Source organism: Salvelinus alpinus, chromosome 4 (assembly GCF_045679555.1).
Source record: "Salvelinus alpinus chromosome 4, SLU_Salpinus.1, whole genome shotgun sequence".
In the NCBI taxonomy this organism is placed as follows: domain Eukaryota; kingdom Metazoa; phylum Chordata; class Actinopteri; order Salmoniformes; family Salmonidae; genus Salvelinus; species Salvelinus alpinus.
In genome coordinates this window covers 71857253-71877535 of record NC_092089.1, presented here as the reverse complement: position 1 = coordinate 71877535, position 20283 = coordinate 71857253, and the positions used below count along the sequence as shown (strand labels likewise).

General features: G+C 46.0%; 1 pseudogene; it reads right to left on the bottom strand.

Moving 5' to 3' along the window:
• Window positions 1-71: 71 nt before the first annotated feature.
• Window positions 72-19137, bottom strand: LOC139572648 (probable carboxypeptidase X1; annotated as a pseudogene).
• Between the last annotated feature and the right edge of the window lie 1146 nt (window positions 19138-20283).

Below are 20283 nucleotides of genomic sequence, written 5' to 3'. Positions count from 1 at the left end.
GAGCCAATGAAATACAACAACCCTCCACACAAAGTGGTCTGTGATTGTTCAAAATCACGATCCCTGTGCCTTCCTGCTAGCCGCCGCTAGTTGATGGCTTTAGTGCTGGCATGCAGTTTGCACAGACGCAGTTGTTGCAGCCTCAGCTGCAGGGCTTTGGGGAGCTTGCCTCCCTTGGACGGGATCTCCTTCAGCCTCTGCTTGGGGGGTTTTGTGAGGCGGAAGTCACAGATGGTGGGGTAGTGGTTGTACATCACACGGCAGGTATGTGTGGAAGGGTTATAGCTCTCGGCACTCACTGTGACCTCGTACTCACCCGGGTTCAGCAGGCGCCAGTAGTCCCCGTCAGGTACTACAGTAAGGGAAGGACACAAAATGGCTACTGGTAAGTGGTTGGCTTCTTTGGCCTACTAATTTCATAACATATTCCTGTAGTGGCAATTTGACAGCATCATTTTTAGGTTTTCTTGTATCATTTACTGACATAAAAAAATTGCATGTGAGGACAGAGGGAGCCCATCTGATCTAATATGGTGGTCTATGGCATCCACGTTGATTATAGCATCCTCAATGCCAGCCTCTGTGTATTTGTCTCTGATTACACCCTTGCGTCCTCTATGGACCTTCAATACAAAGCAAAAATATAGAGTTAGGATAAACAACACCATCGTGTTGTGTTTAAACTGCACTAGACACTATTGATGGACGAACCTGCTCCATGTAGACCTGTAAAGACTCTTTGTTGTTCTCCCACTCGATGGGCAGCTCACTGGCATGAGGGAACTTATCACAGGACAACTCCACTGTTACAGTGGACAGCTCCACAGTTACACACTAACACGAGAGAAGCAGCTGTGGTGGTTGCGCTTTATCAGCTCCATGCACTCTATCCAATCATACACTCTTAGAGAAAACGGTTCCAAAAGGGTTCTTGCGGTGTCCCTATAGGAGGACCCTTTTAGGTTCCAGGTTGAACACTTTGTGAAAAGGGTTCTTCTTTCTACCTGGAACCAAAAGGGTTCTACCTAGAACCAAAAAGGGTTGTCGTGTCTGTGACTGTCATTAAATGTGAAGACTGTTATTTTATCAAATCAATTCTCTATGTGTAATTATTATTACGTGATTAAACTAATCATGTAAACTTTAATTAACTAGGAAGTCGGGGCACCACTGGAAAATGTTTATTGAGTCTCTATTTCCCGAATTGACTCTTCAGATATTTTCATATCTTATTGATAAGTAATTCTCATTAATGTATTGTACCTCATCAGTTCTCATTACTGAATGTCACAAACCCTTGAATATCTGCATGAACCCTAGCCTAAATGATGAATCAGCGATTTACAAATTGGCTTAATTATTTATTTACTAACTAACTAAATAATCACAGAAATACATAATCACACACACAATTAGTTATACATGGGTTACTACATGATACAAAGACAAAGTCCCCAGCGGACGAAACCGATATGATGGCTTGGTAGATAAAGGAAAGGGGGTGTGGACCGCTCAAGAGCGGGAAACTCATAGCTGATAACTACACTCATAGATATTGCTACTACCTTACATGAACGACTACTCATTCGAAAATAAATTGCAATTGACATATTTACTGGTGTATGTCTTGCTGTCTCTCTGTGGTCGCCGGTCCGTCTGCTGGAGAGTCAATCGACAGAAAGTCTCTGGTTGTGTTCATAATGGATACGTCAGGCGTGGTTGTCGCATAGAATAGATGTTTCGGTGGTGTCGTTATTCTTGTCCTAGGCTTCGTACATTTCCAGCTGCAGACTGGTAGTTCGACGGCCTAGGATTTCTTAATTCTATAGTGAATTGATAGTCTCAGAATTTAACAATTTCCAGCTGTGTAGTCAATGCTCCACGCTGTATGGTCTTATCCTTTGGTAGAGTTGTAGTGCCTAACCATTTCAACAGGTAGTGTCATCTCCATATTTTCTGGTCTGATGGCCTATAGAATTGTAGCCATTCCAACGTGGGGACTCCGTCCTGGCGTTCTCTGACTTAATGTACATTTTGTAGGAAGTGGTTTTATACTCTGTGGAAGAAAGAAGTGGTTTTATACTCTGTGGAAGAAGGGGCCTAATGTGATGTTTGGGCTCACGGGGGTGTGGCCACTGACTAGTTAAACTTTATATGAAAATCCATACTCTCATTTAGAAGGTTAACATCACATTACATCTTTTCACAAAGTGTGTCATGTTTAATCACATACGTTTCACAATATTTATATGTAAACCTGACAGCTGGGAAATGTACACTTTTAGAGATACAGTTATGTGCGTTTCCTGTCCTTCATGAGATCACCAAATGAAACACACTCGACATGACTGTCCCCCTTTACGAGAGAGAGCACGCTGTAGAGCGGATCCACTGTAACCTGATCCTTCAGATCGTCACAGGAGAGTTATGACAGGGTTCTCCAAATGGTTCTCCCATGGGGACAGCCAAAGAACCCTTTTAGGTTCTAGATAGCAGCCAGCATTTTCAGACAGCAGATCTGCCCTTTACGCAGCGCCTCCGACTTGTTTACATAAAACAACACGTCCCCAATGTTATGTTGGAATAACCCTTGGCCCTAAGCCCTTTATGGAGTGGCCACTTGCTGATGTTTTTTAAAGTGTCAATCACTCGAGTCTGCCACTTTTTTTGGCAAGATTAGAATTGATACGATCAGAGTGAACAAAGGAGATGATTGTGGACTTCAGGAAACAGCAGAGGGAGCACCCCCCTATCCACATTGACGGGACAGTAGTGGAGAGGGTAGTAAGTTTTAAGTTCCTCGGCGTACACATCACGGACAAACTGAATTGGTCCACCCACACAGACAGCGTTGTGAAGAAGGCGCAGCAGTGCCTCTTCAACCTCAGGAGGCTGAAGAAATTCGTCTTGTCACCAAAAGCACTCACAAATTTCTACAGATGCACAATCGAGAGCATCCTGTCGGGCTGTATCACCGCCTGGTACGGCAACTGCTCCGCCCACAACCGTAAGGCTCTCCAGAGGGTAGTGAGGTCTGCACAACGCATCACTGGGGGCAAACTACCTGCCCTCCAGGACACCTACACCACCCGATGGCACAGGAAGGCCATAAAGATCATCAAGGACAACAACCACCCGAGCCACTGCCTGTTCACCCCGTTATCATCCAGAAGGCGAGGTCAGTACAGGTGCATCAAAGCAGGGACCGAGAGACTGAAAAACAGCTTCTATCTCAAGGCCATCAGACCGTTAAACTGCCACCACTAACATCGAGTGGCTGCTGCCAACATACTGACTCAACTCCAGCTCACTCTAATAATGGAAATGGATGGAAATTGATCAAAAATGTTTCACTAGCCACTTTAAACAATGCCACTTAATATAATGTATATGTATATACTGTACTCTATATCCTCTACTGCATCTTGCCATCTTTATGTAATACATGTATCACTAGCCACTTTTAACTATGCACTTTTATGTTTACATACCCTACATTACTCATCTCATATGTATATACTGTACCCGATACCATCTACTGCATCTTGCCTATGCCGTTCTGTACCATCACTCATTCATATATCTTTATGTACATATTCTTTATCCCTTTACACTTGTGTGGATAAGGTAGTAGTTGTGGAATTGTTAGGTTAGATTACTCGTTGGTTATTACTGCATTGTCGGAACTAGAAGCACAAGCATTTCGCTACACTCGCATTAACATCTGCTAACCATGTGTATGTGTGACAAATACATTTGATTTGAACTGGTATCCCAACTGCATCTTGTCAATATTCCAAAACCCATTCGTGAGCATCTTGTGTCTCCCGTGACAGTTTTTTCCTCTGTGAAACACTGCCAGACAGACTCACACTCTGGTAATAGATAATGAGAAAGTTGTAAAAACTAAACAGCAACGAAGCACACACGTCTCCACTCGCCAGTGACTTGATCAGCTGATTGTGGCCTGGCTGCTCAATGTGCCTGCTAGCTACTACTTGCTAGCTTCATTAACAAACACAAAGTTGGAATTTAGCTAGTTAACAAGTGATTTTGGGCACTGACAAACAGTGTGTAGCTCGTGCTTTATTTACAATAGTTTGACAGCTTGCAGATGATGACGTTGTAGACATGTTATTGTTCTCAGAAATCAGTTCTGAGCATGCAGCCAGACCAAACATCTTACCTAGATGTCAAATTGCGCGACTAAGACCTCGGCAAAAACGTCTAAATTAATTACAGATTTCTTGATTTATCTTAGATTAATTCAGACTAGTGGCTATGTTGTTACTACAGTGACTCAGGAGGGACAAATAACAAAACCAGCCAAGGTACGATATGCAAACATAACACACCCACATCAAACCACACCCTTAAGACAACTATTGTTTAGCTTCAGTCATGGCTGCTAGCATTTCTTAATGAGTTATCCTCAAAACGAGGCCAAATCAGGAAGTACAGTCGTCCTTTAAGCCTTGTGTTACAGCAAAATATTAGGGATTACGTCACATAGGAAGGAACCCCACAAAAAAGAAACAAGGAACATTTCTCTCACTATGAACCCACTATCTGTGAGTTCACATTATAAATACTGGAACATGACATGGAGAGACAGAGTCATTTACCAGTGGAACATTAAACTCCAGTCTGGCTTAACCTCTGCCAAGAGAGTTGGAGATTAACAAATATATACAGTCAAGTTGACAGTCAAAAACCATTGAAAGCTTTTTACTCCGTACAAAACAGGCCAAGAATTTCCAGTGTTGACATATTAAGACTAGTCACCCTCTATATAATAGGGTTTTCCTCTCTATTCCAGTGTGCAGGCTAACCAGTTCTCCGTCTATGCTGCGGCATTCCTGGCTCTCTCTCTCTTCCATTATAAGTGCTGTCGGTAAGGGGTATTAGCGGTTATTAGCGGAATCGGGGTATTAGCGGAATCGGCAGACCGATTCAATGACCGCAAAGCAAACACTTTAGACCTGTCAGTGTAGACAAGGGTTGACTCCAGTCTCTGAGAGCATACTGTACAAAGTACTATAGCAGTGGTACTGTAGATACGTTATGTAGTATTGCCTTAAGATAAAACTTCATAAACTGGAGTGGGTCTATATCTACTTACCCAGCTGATGCTTTCCAGGGTTGTCAGAGATCTCCATGAGTACATCTTGAGACCCATTTGGCTCTTCCTGATGCTGTAGAAACGGGTGATGTCAGGACAGGACTCGGTCACTGACTTCATGAGCTGAGGATGGTACAGAGTTAAATGGTACTGAGCATTATGGTGTTGTCTGGTGGGCAGAAGTCTTCCATTCCTGTGGGACCTCCAGGGTGTGGACATTTTTGGGGGACAGATTTATTTGTTGTTGTTGCACCCACAGGGTCCATCAGGAATGGATTGGGTAACACTGCCTTATGATGGTTAAGTGCAGCGGAGGCTGGTTAGGGGAGGATGGCTCATAATTTTGAATCCATTTCGAATCCCACCATACCTTCTCCGCTATGCAATCTGGTTTCAGAGCTGGTCATGGGTGCACCTCAGCCACGATCAAGGTCCTAAACGATATCCTAACCGCCATCGATAAGAAACAATACTGTGCAGCCGTATTCATTGACCTGGCCAAGGCTTTCGACTCTGTCAATCACCACATCCTCATCGGCAGACTCGATAGCCTTGGTTTCTCAAATGATTGCCTCGCCTGGTTCAACAACTACTACTCTGATAGAGTTCAGTGTGTCAAATCGGAGGGCTTGTTGTCCGAGCCTCTGGCAGTCTCTATAGGGGTGCCACAGGGTTCAATTCTTGGACCGACTCTCTTCTCTGTATACATCAATGATGTCGCTCTTGCTGCTGGTGAGTCTCTGATCCACCTCTACGCAGACGACACCATTCTGTATACTTCTGGCCCTTCTTTGGACACTGTGTTAACAACCCTCCAGACGAGCTTCAATGCCATACAACTCTCCTTCCATGGCCTCCAATTGCTCTTAAATACAAGTAAATCTAAATGCATGCTCTTCAACCGATCGCTGCCTGCACCTGCCCGCCCGTCCAACATCACTACTCAGGACGGTTCTGACTTAGAATATGTGGACAACTACAAATACCTAGGTGTCTGGTTAGACTGTAAACTCTCCTTCCAGACTCACATCAAACATCTCCAATCCAAAGTTAAATCTAGAATTGGCTTCCTATTTCACAACAAAGCATCCTTCACTCATGCTGCCAAACATACCCTTGTAAAACTGACCATCCTACCGATCCTCGACTTCAGCGATGTCATTTACAAAATAGCCTCCAATACCCTACTCAATAAATTGGATGCAGTCTATCACAGTGCCATCCGTTTTGTCACCAAAGCCCAATATGCTACCCACCACTTGGACCTGTAAGCTCTCATTGGCTGGCCCTCGCTTCATACTCGTCGCCAAACCCACTGGCTCCAGGTCATCTACAAGACCCTGCTAGGTAAAGTCCCGCCTTATCTCTGCTCGCTGGTCACCATAGCTGCACCTACCCGTAGCACGCGTTCCAGCAGGTATATCTCACTTGTCACCCCCAAAGCCAATTCCTCCTTTGGACGCCTCTACTTCCAGTTCTCTGCTGCCAATGACTGGAACGAACTACAAAAATCTCTGAAACTGGAAACACTTATCTCCCTCACTAGCTTTAAGTGCCAGCTGTCAGAGCAGCTCACAGATTACTGCACCTGTACATAGCCCATCTATAATTTAGCCCAAACAACTACCTCTCCCCCTACTGTATTTATTTATTTATTTTGCTCCTTTGCACCCCATTATTTCTATCTCTACTTTGCACTTACTTGCTATATTGTATTTACTTCGCCACCATGGCTTTTTTTTTGCCTTTACTTCCCTTAACTCACCTCATTTGCTCACATTGTATATAGACTTATTTTTCTACTGTATTATTGACTGTATGTTTTGTTTTACTCCATGTGTAACTCTGTGTTGTTGTATGTGTCGAACTGCTTTGCTGGAACGGAGCAAATGCAATGTCATCAAACACATGGAAACCATTCTACTAATTCCACTCCAGTCATTACCACGAGCCCGTTCTCCCCAATTAAGGTGCCACCAACCTCCTGTGGTTAAGTGTGAGAAGAAAGCTTCAGTATGTACAGTAGAGTTTTACTACTTTACAAATAGATCCAAGTCTTGGATTAGTTTGCAGAGCACATGGGGGGAGTGTGGTGTGTGTGTGGACACAAGAGCCCAGTGTTATATCATAATGGTCAGATTCACCTCAAGCTCTTTACTGAGCGGTGGTGGCAGTGTAGTGAGGGGAAAAGAAGAAAAAAACGTGAATAATATTCGTTTTTCGGTGAGACTGAGGGAGGTAGCTACAACCACAAACCCTCTGCTTCCAGGACAGCTCAGTCAAGCGCCACACAGAGTAGATTGAATGGAAGGGAGGGAGTTTCTTGCTAACTGTTGCATGCAATGGATGCCTACGCTCTTAGAAAAAAGGCTTCCAAAAGGGTTCTTCGGCTGTTCCCATAGGAGAACACTTTTTGGTTCGATGTAGAACACATTGTGGAAAGGGTCCTAGATGGACCCAAAAGGGTTCTACCTGGAACCAAAAAGGGTTCTTCAAAGGGTTATCCTATGGGGACAGCCGAAGAACCCTTTTAGGTTCTAGATAGCACCTTTGTAAGGTCCCAAATGCATTTATTTAGAGTGCACAGGATCACAACATTTTAGCCAGTGTATGATTCTTTTTTTAGAAAAATTATTATTTTCTAAGTCACTGTGTAGTTCTTCAATATGGTGAGTCAGTTGTTGAGAATGGTAATATGATTGATTATCTACCTAGAAACTGCCTGGCTCTATTCTTATTGGTCAGAAGTTTGCTAATTGTTAGAGGAAAACAGGATGTAGTTGAGTTAGTGGTCGCGTTTCACTGCTTAGACGTTGCCAGATCTTAAAATGCCTGGAAATGTATTTTACTTATCAGCTAACCACATCATATGATATAGCAATCTGTCAGTCAATGACACAGTCGATGATGTGGCACACAATGCAACCGTTGGTTGATGCATGCAAAGTCTAAGCAGTGGAACGCAACAGATATATGGCTGTGAATATGGTCAGTTCCATAGAGATGTATAGAGGGCTCTTGTCCCCAAAAGGTATTTTAAATCTAACCACGTCATATGTTATAGCAATCTGGTGCCCGATGACACAGTCGATGATATGGCACGCAACCATTGGTTGATGCATGCAACTTCTAAGCAGGGGAACGCGACCTATGCTGAGTTCATAACCAAGTGGAAAGGTGGTAATTACCAGTTGAAGTCATAAATACCAGTTGGATGCATTCAAATGCTTTGACCTCATTGAGAAACATCAATTGGTTAATGGCCAACCATAAACTAAAAGTACAGCTAACATGCTTGTAAACAAATGACAGTGTGAAAAAAAAATATGAATAGATTGCTTTTTATAAATAATGTTATGTTGTTAAAAAAAATGTACTGTCAACAAGGCTGTTAATCGAGGTCATTTCCGTAGTAGGTGACGTCAGAGGTCAACATGTGGGAGAAATCGGGATGATGATAGACAAGTTTCCCACTAGTTATTGCCAGTTGGATGGGCGTTCAAGTGGATTTTTCCCAGATGAATACCACCTTCCTACTTGGTTATGAATGCAGCACTATATTTGCAAAATATTAACCAGTCTTCATTCAGTGTTTGTCTACATAGAGAGTCATCCATCCACCAACTAAATAACCCTCAAACTACACCAGTACCCTATGGGTGAGTGTTGAAGGTCTCCACTTCAGGACTTACTTTCCTCATCTCCTTGTAGTTGTGGTGTCTGAAGTCCAGTTTGTCCTGGGTGCCTTGCTCCGTCTGCTGCCAAGCGTAGATGTTGTTGGGATCTACAGGAGTGAAAAGACACAACATAATGGAAAAACTCAATGGTAACATTTTAATGTTGTTGAGGTTATGTTTCCTGAGTGTTAAGCTAGTGTTGTGAGGATGTTGTGATGATGATGGTGGACATACCTGGGAGGGTACAGCCCAGAACCTCAGCTCTAAGACATAGTTCCATTCTAGTACCAGGTCTGTGGATTGATGCAGGTGTAGCGTGCCACTCTTGACAACTTATTAAATAGGCCCAGCACTGGATTTTCAGTGTCCTGGTTCCCCTCAAATACCTACAGTAGGAGAGAGTGGGGTAAGTAGAGCCAGTGTTGTTTCTAGGAAACCATATAATTTGACCAAATTATAGGAAGGAAGAAACCACATGGTGAAACTTGCTTACCACTTTTTCCAAGTCAAATAAATGTATTGTGTTATAGGCTTCATGATGCTTGTATCTAAACCAAAGTTGATACTTTTATGATTGTTCTGTACATCAGTTGGGGTCTCTATAATAATGGCACCGGAGGAGATGGCTGTGCTATTTGTAAATTATTTTGTACATAATGTTTCTGCAACCGTATCTTACGGCAGAAAAGAGCTTCTGGATATCAGGACAGCGATCACTCACCTCGGATTAGACAAAGATTTTTTCAAAAACAAGCAGGACTCACACGATATTCTCCAAACACCCCACAGGGCAGGCATACCAATTATTCGCAAAAGGAAGCGACGCAGAGGACGAAGAGCCGGATGCCTCGTCCGGACCCGCAGAAAGCGAGTAGGAAAGCTGCTGTTACCGTCAATATTACTCGCCAATGTGCAATCATTGGATAATAAACTAGACGAGGTACGATCACAAATATCCTACCAACGGGACATCAAAACTGTAATATCCTATGTTTCACGGAATCGTGGCTGAATGACGACATGGATGTTCTGGTCTGTGCATATTTGTAAACAACAGCTGGTGCATGAAATCTAAGGAAGTCTCTAGATTTTGCTCGCCTGAAGTAGAGTATATTGTGATAAATTGCACGCCACACTACTTGCCTAGAAAGTTCTCAGCTCTACTTTTCATGGCTGTTTATTTACCACCACAAACAGATACGGGCACTAAGACCGCACTCAGTCAGCTGTATAAGGAAATAAGCAAACAGGAAACCGCTCACCCAGAGGCGGCGCTCCTAGTGGCCGGAGACTTTAATGCAGGGAAACTTAAATAAGTTCTACCAAATCTCTATCGACATGTTAAATGTGCAACCAGAGGGAAAACAATTCTAGATCACCTGTACTCCACACACAGAGATGCGTACAAAGCTCTCCCTCGCCCTCCATTTGGTAAATCCGACCACAACTCTATCCTCCTGATTCCTGCTTACAAGCTAAAATTAAAGCAGGAAGCACCAGTGACTCGGTCTATAAAAAAGTGGTCAGATGAAGCAGATGCTAAACTACCGGACTGTTTTGCTATCACAGACTGGAACATGTTCTGGGATTCTTCCGATGACATTGAGGAATACACCACATCAGTCACTGGCTTTATCAATAAGTGCATTGAGGACGTCGTCCCCACAGTGACTGTACTTACATACCCCAACCAGAAGCTATGGATGACAGGCAACATTCGCACTGAGCTAAAGTGTAGAGCTGCCGCTTTCAAGGTGCGGGACTCTAACCCTGAAGCTTACAAGAAATCCTACTATGCCTGCGACGAACCATCAAACAGGCCAAGCGTCAATACAGGGCTAAGATTGAATCATACTCCACCGGCTCCGACACTCGTCGGATGTGGCAGGGCTTGCAAACTATTATAAACTACAAAGGGAAGCACAGCCGCGAGCTGCCCAGTGACACGAGCCTACCAGACGAGCTAAATCACTTCTATGCTCGCTTCGAGGCAAGCAACACTGAGGCATGCATGAGAGTATCAGCTGCTCCGGACGACTGTGTGATCACGCTCTCCGTAGCCGACGTGAGTAAGACCTTTAAACAGGTCAACATACACAAGGCTGCAGGGCCAGACGGATTACCAGGACGTGTGCTCCGGGCATGTGCTGACCAACTGGCAGGTGTCTTCACTGACATTTTCAACATGTCCCTGATTGAGTCTGTAATACCAACATGTTTCAAGCAGACCACCATAGTCAAGTGCCCAAGAACACAAAGGCAACCTGCCTAAATGACTACAGACCCGTAGCACTCACGTCCGTAGCCATGAAGTGCTTTGAAAGGCTGGTAATGGCTCACATCAACACCATTATCCCAGAAACCCTAGACCCACTCCAATTTGCATACCGCCCAAACAGATCCACAGATGATGCAATCTCTATTGCACTCCACACTGCCCTTTCCCACCTGGACAAAAGGAACACCTATGTGAGAATGCTATTCATTGACTACAGCTCAGCGTTCAACACCATAGTACCCTCAAAGCTCATCACTGAGCTAAGGAACCTGGGACTAAACACCTCCCTCTGCAACTGGATCCTGGACTTCCTGACGGGCCGCCCCCAGGTGGTGAGGGTAGGTAGCAACACATCTGCCACGCTGATCCTCAACACTGGAGCTCCCCAGGGGTGTGCCCAGTCCCCTCCTGTACTCCCTGTTCACCCACGACTGCATGGCCGGGCACGACTCCAACACCATCATTAAGTTTGCAGACGACACAACAGTGGTAGGCCTGATCACCGACAACGACGAGACAGCCTATAGGGAGGAGGGCAGAGACCTGGCCAGGTGGTGCCAGAATAACAACCTATCCCGCAACGTAACCAAGACAAAGGAGATGATTGTCGACAACAGGAAAAGGAGCACCGAGCACGCCCCCATTCTCATCGACGGGGCTGTAGTGGAGCAGGTTGAGAGCTTCAAGTTCCTTGGTGACCACATCAACAACAAACTAGAATGGTCCAAACACACCAAGACAGTTGTGAAGAGGGCACGACAAAGCCTATTCCCCCTCAGGAAACTAAAAAGATTTGGCATGGGTCCTGAGATCCTCAGAAGGTTCTACAGCTGCAACATCGAAAGCATTCTGACCGGTTGCATCACTGCCTGGTACAGCAATTGCTCGGCCTCCGGCCGCAAGTCACTTCAGAGGGTAGTATGTACAGCCCAGTACATCACTGCGGCAAAGCTGCCTGCCATCCAGGACCTCTACACTAGGCGGTGCCAGAGGAAGGCCCTAGAAATTGTCAAAGACCCCAGCCACCCCAGTCATAGACTGTTCTCTCTACTACCGCATGGCAAGCGGTACCAGAGTGCCAAGTCTAGGACAAAAAGGCTTCTCAATAGTTTTTACCCCCAAGCCATAAGACTCCTGAACAGGTAACCAAATGGTTACCCGGACTATTTGCATTGTGTGCCCCCCCCAACCCCTCTTATATGCTGCTGCTACTCTGTTTATCTTATATGCATAGTCACTTTAACTATACATTCATGTACATACTAGCTCAATTGGCCCGACCAACCAGTGCTCCCACACATTGGCTAACCGGGCTATCTGCATTGTGGCCCACCACCCGCCAACCCCTCTTTTTACGCTACTGCTACTCTCTGTTTATCATTTTTGCATAGTCACTTTAACCATACCTACATGTACATACTACCTCAATAAGCCTGACTAACCGGTGTCTGTATATAGCCTTGCTACTCTTATTTTCAAATGTCTTTTTACTGTTGATTTCTTTACACACACACACACACACACACACACACACACACACACACACACACACACACACACACACACACACACACACACACACACACACACACACACACACACACACACACACACACACACACACACACACACACACACACACACACACCTTTTTTTCGCACTATTGGTTAGAGCCTGTAAGTAAGCATTTCACTGTAAGGTCTACACCTGTTGTATTCGGCGCATGTGACAAATAAACTTTGATTTGATATTGTAAGCTTTAATATGAGGTCCCTAAACTTAGCATGAAAGCACATCCTTGTAGCTTTGTGGGCTAATATAGTCAAAATGTTTGCCTTGGGGTAAGTTAAGCCAGTAGCCATGAGGTAAATTGAGCCAATGTTTCAGCCAATGGCAAGTTGAGCAAATTGAAATGTTTTCTTCCCAGGGGGATATGAGGGAACATCGGGGCCTGGCCTATGTTAAAAGTGTCAAACAAATCTAATCAAATCAAAGTTTATTGGTCATGTACACAGATTTGCAGATGTTATTGCAGCTGCAGCGAAATGCTTATGTTTCTAGCAACAGCGTAGTAATAATATCCTAGCAATACAAAACAATACGCACATAATCAAGAAAGTAAAAAGAAAGTAATTAATAAATATCGTAATGAACAATGTCAGAGTTCGGAAAACACTGAGTGTACAAAACAAGACTTAATCACTGCAGAGCTTAATTTATTTAAATAAAAAATATGATTTATGAAAAATGTATAAATTGTATTTACTTAAAAAACTTAGTGTACAAATCATTAGGAACATCTGCTCTTTCCATGACAAAGAGTGACCATCCAGGTGAAAGCTATGATTCCTTATTGATGTCACCTGTTAAATCCACTTCAACCAGTGTAGATGAAGGGGACGAGACAGGATAAAGAAGGATTTTTAAGCCTTGAGACAATTGAGCTATGGATTGTGTATGTGTGCCATTCCGAGGGTGAATGGGTAAGGCAAAAGATTTAAGTGCCTTTGAACGGAATATAGTAGTAGGTGCCAGGCACACCGGATGCTGGTTTTTTCAGGCTCAAAAGTTTCCTGTGTGTATCAAGAATGGTCCATCACCCAAAGGACATGCAGCCAACTTGACCCAACTGTGGGAAGTATTGGAGTCAACATGGGCCCGCATCCCTGTGGAATGCATTTGACACCTTATAGAGTCCATGCTCTGACAAATTGAGGCTGTTCTGAAGGCAAAAGAGTGTGCAACTCAACATTAGGTGTTCCTAATGTTTTGTACGCTCAGTGTACATCTCTCTGCCAGTCACATTTCCCCTCTGCACCTTTGCCAAACCAGTGCCACAGACTGGTAATTAGATGGTGCAATCTGCCACAGTGTGCCCATGGAGAGTAGGCTGGGTTAGCACAGTTGGCACAGTTGGCAAGTTTGACACGGTTGGCACAGTGGAGTCAGCTTTGGCCAGGGCACACTTTCCAAAAGAACCACTGACAGGGCCATGATCAGCTTGCCAATAGCCACATTCTCCATTACAGTGTAAATAGGCCAGCGGCAGTGGAATGTCATTGGTCAATGATGTCAGAGCATGGTAGATATAATACCTCACCGGACCACATAATGAAACACAACTTGACAACTGGATCATGAGGAACCGAATAGTAAGATATTCAAGAGATTAAAATGTGTGGAATATCCAAATGTTGCAGTAAAAGTAATGGAAAGAAGGCAATAGATTATGGTTACTACATATCATATTTTAATATATTGTATTGAATCAACTCACCGCCTCTTTAGTCCCATTCATAGCTGTCTTCCAGACCAAGGGATCATTACTGAACAGCACCTTAGGTGAGTGAGAAATCCCAACTGTTAGGAAAGACCAGGGTAACACTTTAGCGATGTCCATGCAACATTATCAATACATACAAATCTATGCAATGGCTAAATCACTGCACAGTGAGTTCAACTTTGTGATTAGTTGAATCAGAAGTGTTAGTGCTGGGGTGGAACAAAAACCTGCACTGACCTCCAGATTGAGCTGCGTCCCTGCAGGATGACCCCGGTGAAGCGTGTGGGTCGACGGGCGTCCACCTCCAGCCATTGTTTCTTATCCTCATACTGGGCACACCACGCCCCATCGTAGATGTCTCCATCCTCAACGACAGACAGACAGACAGACAGACAGACAGACAGACAGGCAGGCAGGCAGGCAGGCTGACTGACTGACTGACTGACTGACTGACTGACTGACTGACTCACTCACTCACTCACTCACTCACTCACTCACTCACTCACTCACTCACTCACTCACTCACTCACTCACTCACTCACTCACTCACTCACTCACTCACTCACTCACTCACTCACTCACTCACTCAGAGTAATACATGGAAACGGTGTCAGTTCCATTTCCCAGTAGGCCACTGTGTTTCACCTGTGTGTTGAGACGACCACGTGTGGTCCGAGCCCCTGCGCTTGTAGGACGAGGCCCGCAGCTGTGTGTCCTTCACTCTCAGAGACTCCAGCCCCAGAGGAGGGCACTCAGACTCAGAGTAATACATGGAAACGGTGTCAGTTCCATTTCCCAGTAGGCCACTGTGTTTCACCTGTATGTTGAGACGACCACGTGAGCCCCTGCGCTTGTAGGACGAGGCCCGCAGCTGTGTGTCCTTCACTCTCAGAGACTCCAGCCCCAGAGGAGGGCACTCTGACAGACGCGGAGAATGAGAATGTCATATGGTGAAAGAGGGAAACATTATTGACCAGCAGAGAAGGAGTGGGAACCAATGGTTACTTATGCATCTATTATATAAAAAAGCCCACCGTCCATAATCACTAGCATTACAGGCTGAATTTGATGCCTTTACATGGGTATTGAGAGAGTGCAATTCTACAAGGCTTATTTGAGCATGATAGGCAATGATAGGGAAAGTGAGGAAGCGAGAGGGAGAGCAGCAGGGTTCACAAGAAAGAGAGCGTAAGAGCGAGAAAAAGAGAGAGACTTCCTCAGTTTTTACTGCGTTTCCATGAGAGGAGCAGACAGGGGCTCATTGTCTGAGGAGTTGAGCCTGGTCGACTGGCCCTCTGAACACCAGTTCCTGTGCCAGTGCCGCCAGTGGTCTCTCTTAAACCCCTAATACCATTTTGCCTTAGAGGCCTGCTGGATCTCTCCACTGGGTTCATTGTGAGGAAAGCGCTGCACTGCTCCCAAGACTTAATTGTTTAAAACTACTGTTGATAGCAGCCTAGCCTGTGGTGTCCCATGTCATATAGCCAAGTTATCTAGTGAAGTGATTCCAAATATATTGAACCCATGTCAACAATGCTTTCATTAGAGAGAGAGAGAGAGAGAGAGAGAGAGAGAGAGAGAGAGAGAGAGAGAGAGAGAGAGAGAGAGAGAGAGAGAGAGAGAGAGAGAGAGAGAGAGAGAGAGAGAGAGAGAGAGAGAGAGAGAGAGAGAGAGAGAGAGAGAGAGAGAGAGAGAGAGAGAGAGAGAGATGGGTAGGAAATACTTCAGAAGACTAGGTCAGTCACTGGAGAACAAGTGCAAGCACAACAACTATTTAAGCCAGGGAATAGTTTTGTTTTTCACACTCTACTACCACTAGTACTGTGACTATGTGCCATCAAGCAATGCTGTGAATGTCAGATGTCGATCATGTTGCATTTCCAACATGAAACGAAAATGAACACTGCGCTTTGCACAGTAGGGAAATAGAGATCTGAATACTGCTATTAGGGCCACACTACTGGGTGAACCTCCTTCGTATACTGTATATGTCACTCAGGGGTATTCTCCCATATATACTTCCCACTGGCTTCACTAGCAGCGAAGGGCGCCCACTGGCCTTATACTTCTTTGGCAGGACTTTGGGTTTCTTGATTTTCTTTCATATCTTTTTAGGCTTCTTTACTACCTTATCACTCCTGGTGGACCGCTTGGCTACAAAAGGCAAACCATCTCATGAACAACGACCAACATTGGGAAATGTGAAAGTATGATGTCCGTAATTAGGACTATACAACACATTGACTGGCTATGCAGAACTGTGGTGACTTGGTACTGAATGGAGTTAGCAGACACAGCCGGTTTCCGTCACCACCTGATAACCCCAGCTAAACACTTCACCACACAGAGGTGGGAATGTAGAACCAACCCCCTGGACTTGGTTTTCAAGACCACAGCCATGCAGAATGGACATACCAACCCCCCTGTTAATCATGTTTTCCCTGCATTGTGATCCACACTATTGTCATTTATCATGTCGGTTTTCAATGTGTGTTTTCAGAGTTGTTTGTCAAATAACCTGATGGACAGTATTCATAGTATACATGTTTTCCATGTAAGAACTGAAAGATAAAGATTGAGGTGCTTTTTAACCAATAGGGCTGTGCCATTTTCCAGTCATATCACAATTTTATAAAGACACATGAGGTCATTAAAAATGTCGGCAAATATACATAATGTACAATGTATAGGCCTATAATAACACATTAATACTTTAGTATGCATTATATTGATATAACAATTATTTCAGCAGTTGACCTGTATTTTACATCAGCAAATACATTTGAATGCTCACCTAATTCTAGTGTGTTCATCATCAGGTTCTTTGTTCCATACTATTTTTTCCCCTTTCCTGTTGATACCCTCATTTAAAACTTCAATGTTGAAGCTATAGTTAGCGGTGGTGGACGTTTTGGGTGGTCTAGTAGTGGTAGTCCGTATCTTGGGCTTTGCTGTAATTGTAGATGTCAACCTTACCGGTGGTGCATTGACGCCATTATTGCTAGGGGTTGTATTTGGTTTAGTTGTAGAATCTCGTCTCTCGGCAGCAGAAGTAGTTTTATTATAATCCAAAGTAGACCTCACTGTATGTAACGCTCGTCTTCCTCCTCGTCTGAGGAGGAGCAAGGATCGGACCAAAATGCAGCGTGGTTTGAATACATACTTTTAATAATATCAACGAAGACGAAAAACACTTGATAAACTACAAAACATCGTGAACAGACCTGAACATGAGAACATAAAACATGAACGCACGAACAGGAACGAACAAACTAAACGAAACAGTACCGTGTGGTGAACAAACACAGACACAGCAACAATCACCCACAAACAAGTGAGAACAGCCTACCTAAATATGATTCCCAATCAGAGGAAACGTAAAACACCTGCCCCTGATTGAGAACCATATCAGGCTAGAAACAACCCTAAACCAAACATAGAAACACATAACATAGAATGCCCACCCAGCTCACGTCCTGACCAACTAAACACATACTAAACAAAGGAAATAAGGTCAGGAACGTGACAGTAACCCCTCCCCCCCCCCCCCAAGGTGCGGACTCCGGCCGCAAAACCTGAACCTATAGGGGAGGGTCTGGGTGGGCATCTGTCCACGGTGGCGGCTCTGGCTCTGGACGTGGCCCCCACCCCACCATAGTTAATCCCCGCTTCCGTGGCCTCCTCCTAATGGCTACCCTCCATATTAACCCCACTGGATTAAGGGGCAGCACCGGACTGAGGGGCAGCTCCGGACTGAGGGGCAGCTCCGGACTGAGGGGCAGCTCCGGACTGACTGATGACTCTGGCAGATCCTGGCTGACTGACGGCTCTGGAAGATCCTGGCTGGCTGACGGCTCTGGCAGATCCTGGCTGGCTGGCGGCTCTGGCGGATCCTGTCTGGCGGGCGGCTCTGGCGGCTCCTGTCTGGCTGGCGGCTCTGGCGGCTCCTGGCTGGCTGGCGGCTCTGGCGGCTCCTGGCTGGCTGGCGGCTCTGGCGGCTCCTGTCTGGCGGGCGGCTCTGGCGGCTCCTGTCTGGCGGGCGGCTCTGGCGGCTCCTGTCTGGCGGGTGGCTCTGGCGGCTCCTGTCTGGCGGGCGGCTCTGGCGGCTGGCTCTGGCGGCTCCTGACTGACGGACGACTCTAGCGGCTCCTGACTGACGGACGGCTCTAGCGGCTCCTGACTGACGGACGGCTCTGAAGGCTCAGGACAGACGGGCGGCTTTGAAGGCTCAGGACAGACGGGCGGCTTTGAAGGCTCAGGACAGACGGGCGGCTCAGACGGCGCTGGGCAGACGGGCAGTGCAGACGGCGCTGGGCAGACGGCAGACTCTGGCCGGCTGAGGCGCACAGTAGGTCTAGTGCGTGGTGCCGGAACTGGTGGTACCGGGCTAAGGACGCACCTTAAGGCTAGTGCGGGGAGCAGCAACAGGGCGCACAAGGCTCTGGAGACGCACAGGAGGCTTGGTGCGTGGTGCCGGAACTGGTGGTACCGGGCTGGAGACACGCACCACAGGACGAGTGCGTGGAGGAGGAACAGGGCTCTGGAGACGCACTGGAAGCCTGGTGCGTGGTGTAGGCACTGGTAGTACTGGGCTGAGGCGGGGAGGTGGCGCCGGATATACCGGACCGTGGAGGCGTACTGGCTCCCTTGAGCACCGAGCCTGCCCAACCTTACCTGGTTGAATGCTCCCCGGAGCCCGACCAGTGTGGGGAGGTGGAATAACCCGCACTGGGCTGTGTTGGCGAACCGGGGACACCATGCGTAAGGCTGGTGCCATGTATGCCGGTCCGAGGAGACGCACTGGAGACCAGACGCGTTGAGCCGGCTTCATGGCACCTGGCTCAATGCTCAATCTAGCCCGGCCGATACGAGGAGCTGGAATGTACCGCACCGGGCTAAGCACCCGTACAGGAGACACCGTGCGCTTTACCGCATAACACGGTGTCTGCCCGTACTTTCGCTCTCCACGGTAAGCTCGAGGAGTTGGCGCAGGTTTCCTACCTGACTTCGCCACACTCCTTTGTAGCCCCCCCCAAGACATTTTTGGGCTTGACTCTCAGGCTTCCGTGCTAGCCGCTTACCTTCATAACGCCGGTTCCCTTTCGCAGCTGCCTCCGCTCTCCTAGCTGCCTCCACCTGTTCCCATGGAAGGCGATCCCTTCCAGCCAGGATCTCCTCCCATGTGTAGCAACCTTTTCCGTCCAACACATCCTCCCAAGTCCATTCCTCCTGACATCGCTGCTCCTGCTGCTGCTGCCGCTTACCACGCTGCTTGGTCCGAGTGTGGTGGGTGATTCTGTAACGCTCGTCTTCCTCCTCGTCTGAGGAGGAGCAAGGATCGGACCAAAATGCAGCGTGGTTTGAATACATACTTTTAATAATATCAACGAAGACGAAAAACACTTGATAAACTACAAAACAACAAAACGACGTGAACAGACCTGAACATGAGAACATAAAACATGAACGCACGAACAGGAACGAACGAACGAACGAAACGAAACAGTACCGTGTGGTGAACAAACACAGACACAGCAACAATCACCCACAAACAAACAGTGAGAACAGCCTACCTAAATATGATTCCCAATCAGAGGAAACGTAAAACACCTGCCCCTGATTGAGAACCATATCAGGCTAGAAACAACCCTAAACCAAACATAGAAACACATAACATAGAATGCCCACCCAGCTCACGTCCTGACCAACTAAACACATACTAAACAAAGGAAATAAGGTCAGGAACGTGACACTGTAGTTGTTGATTCACATATCAAAATGATACAACTAAAGTAAAGCACAGGGCTTTTACCATAACTGTCCCTTCAGAAATTGCTGGTGAATATTGACCGTTTAAATGTCCGCCACTCCACATGAAGGTCCACTCATAGATTTACATAATATACGGTCCCCTCCGCAATCT